Genomic DNA, 3,273 nt, shown 5'->3' on the forward strand with positions numbered 1-3,273 from the left:
ACCCCAATATATTCTTTGAATTCCCAGTCAGACAATGGCACTATATACCAGTAGCAAGAAATGAGGGTATTTGTAACCCCAATATATTCTTTGAATTCCCAGTCAGACAATGGCACTATATACCAGTAGCAAAAATTGTGGGTGCACGTAACCCCAATATATTCTTTGAATTACCAGTCAGAAACTGGCACTATATGGCAGTAGCAAGAAATGAGGGTATTTATAACCCCAATATATTCTTTGAATTACCAGTCAGAAACTGGCACTATATGGCAGTAGCAAGAAATGAGAGTATTTATAACCCCAATATATTCTCTGAATTCCCAGTCAGACAATGGCACTATATACCAGTAGCAAAAATTGTGGGTGCATGTAACCCCAATATATTCTTTGAATTCCCAGTCAGACAATGGCACTATATGGCAGTAGCAAAAATAGTGGGTGTATATAGCCCCAATTCTATTGCTAGGGGACTTGCAGTGTATTTCTGGGGTGAAGGTGGGGGGGCACACCGTTGGAACGGGTATCGGGGGGTATATATCGGGTATACGGGAATACACTGTCAGTGTATTCCATTCAGCATCCTGGGAAAGCTGGGTTGCGGCGATTGAGCCCGTCAGTGCCACGTTACACTGACAAGCTTCTCCCTGGAATTGAAGTTATATGTAAGCCCAATATATTCTTTGAATTCCCACTTATAAGAACTGTTGGTTGTCTTCTCCTTCCTATCCTAGCCTGTCCCTGCCTACCCAGAATCTAAGCCCTAGCTAACTGGACGGAAACCTCCGTCCCCAGTGAATTGCAAGCTCAGAATGACGCGAAGCTGGGCGTCGCTGTTCTTTTAAATTAGAGGTCACATGTTTTCAGCAGCCAATGGGTTTTGCCTACTTTTTTCAACGTCACCGGTGTCGTAGTTCCTGTCCCACCTACCCTGCGCTGTTATTGGAGCAAAAAAGGCACCAGGGAAGGTGGGAGGGGAATCGAGTAATGGCGCACTTTACCACGCGGTGTTCGATTCGATTCGAACATGCCGAACAGCCAAATATCCGATCGAACATGAGTTCGATAGAACACTGTTCGCTCATCTCTAATAATAACAAACAATAATTCAAAACATAACCATTACATCATATGCTTGGATATCCCTGTATACACATTGTCATTATACGTTACTCAGGTTAACCCCCTTTTTTTTTTTTTTTTCCTCTTTTTTGTACCAAATCACTTCTTTGGATATAATACATAGACTGTGGACTGTGGTACTGGCATAAAGCCAAGTTTCGTCTTCTCTGCGCGTCCTCCAGCATCACGACCTTGAAGCTCTTGGCAGTCAATTAAAATGCTTTGATTGCCCTCTACAGAAATAAAAATAGGAATAAAACTCAAACAGCAGTTAATATACTGACACCAAAATTACACATTAATATTTTTGCGCAATTTTTTATTTTCATAGCAAACCTCACTCTAGTAATTACCACAAGTGTTCAGAATCTCTTAAACTATACTTGACGTTAAGGGAAATTTCCTTCCTTCCCAATTTTCCTTTTCTTTACTAGATCCCAACCAAAGTTTTGAACGGATAATCCTCTAAACATCATAATAGTGGTATACAGTGAGTTCTTTTATAGCTGAACTGGGCATAGACACTCGGACACTCGGAAAGGGGGCTCCCGGGGGTTTGACCTCTTCCGGGCTTGAGGGTTTGTGATAGGAACTGGATGTGGCTATCACTGGAATCACCGGATAAAGGGGGCGTGATCTGAGGGGCGGTGAGGGCCGGAGATGTTGGTCTGGGTGTACTAACATGGCAACTTATTAGGCATTAAGTGGATGGATGTGATACATTTCATCCTATGCTTATCATGTGCGTTTATGATGCGTTATTATAGTTCCTGGTTGTATCATTGTTACATTCGTGGTGGTACTGATAAGTATCGGAATTATTACATATTTTTTGTGTGAGTTATCCTTCATGTTTTTTAATTTTTTGTTCTTTTTTCTGTGTTTTATGTGTACATTTATTTAATTAATCGATTAATCGATCCAACTGGATCACCTGTCAGCCAGACAACGACACACCGACAGTCACAGGCAAATGACACATATTCATATGAATATGCATACACTTACCGTGACTCTAATGAGGGTGATCAGGGCTCGGGTCGGTGAGACGTCGTCCGGCGTCCAGGGTCCGGCGCGGGTCGGTCATCCGCGGTGGTCCTATACCTTAGTCCCTGTTCGGGCGCCATCTGTTGAGGTAGTGACCTCCGCCAGAATACGGGTCACTTCCAGTGGTCAGTCACCTGCTCCAAATCAATCATGCATGTGCGCGCTGACAAAGATAAACACTGACGTTGATGCAGTTTCAATCTCAGTCCATGCAACTGGGCGCTCACACAGTACTGAGGTTTATTGAGGAAGTTACAGTTTTTATACAGGAATGCAAGAAAGATAAGATAACGGCAGGCTGTAAGCATATACGTCTTGTATCCGAATACACTGGCGATCAGTCATTGGCTCTTAAATTTCAACATCTCTTAGCTTTCGATTTCCCGAGAAATGATACTGTCTTTCTTGTAAACCACATGACGATCATGTGCGTCAGTATCTGGGTGTGGTACTGGATACGGGCGCCATCTTAATGTATAAACGTTGCACAAAGAAAAATATAATTTCTTAAGCAGTATAAAGCATGTATAAAAATAAGAATGGACATGGTCTACCTTCACAGGAGTAGATGGGTTTTACTGTCAGACCAAAGCCTCTTATGAAGCCAAGAGAGAGCAGTGATAGGAAGAGGGCTCAATGACTCCTCCAGGGCAACCTAGAGTTTGGAGCGTGCATAGTGATGCCAATCAAGGATGCGAGTCATAACTGCCACGAGATAATACTTTGCGCAATCCAGGACTGCCAAACCCCCCTCCTGCTTATATCTGACTAGGGTGCTCCTAGCGATTCGCGGGGACTTGGACGCACAGATTAACTTATTGAAGGCCCTCCCAACCATGGAAAAGAATAGCGATGGTAGGATCTCAGGGAAAATTTGAAAAAGGTGAAGCAGACACGGGAGAACATTCATCTTTAACAGATTGATGCTCCCCAGCCAGGAGAGACCCTTGGTATCGCAGCACGGTTTTTACCGCAAAGTGGGCATGGGATTTGAAAGAATTCCATCCACTTTGCTCTGACTGTAAAATGCTGCAATTTTTCCTGTAGCGTTCACGCCACGTCGGGCTCAGCCTTAGGCTAAGGCCCCATTTAGACAGTCGCAGT

The sequence above is a fragment of the Leptodactylus fuscus genome, chromosome 3 (genome assembly GCF_031893055.1).
Source record: "Leptodactylus fuscus isolate aLepFus1 chromosome 3, aLepFus1.hap2, whole genome shotgun sequence".
NCBI lineage: Eukaryota > Metazoa > Chordata > Amphibia > Anura > Leptodactylidae > Leptodactylus > Leptodactylus fuscus.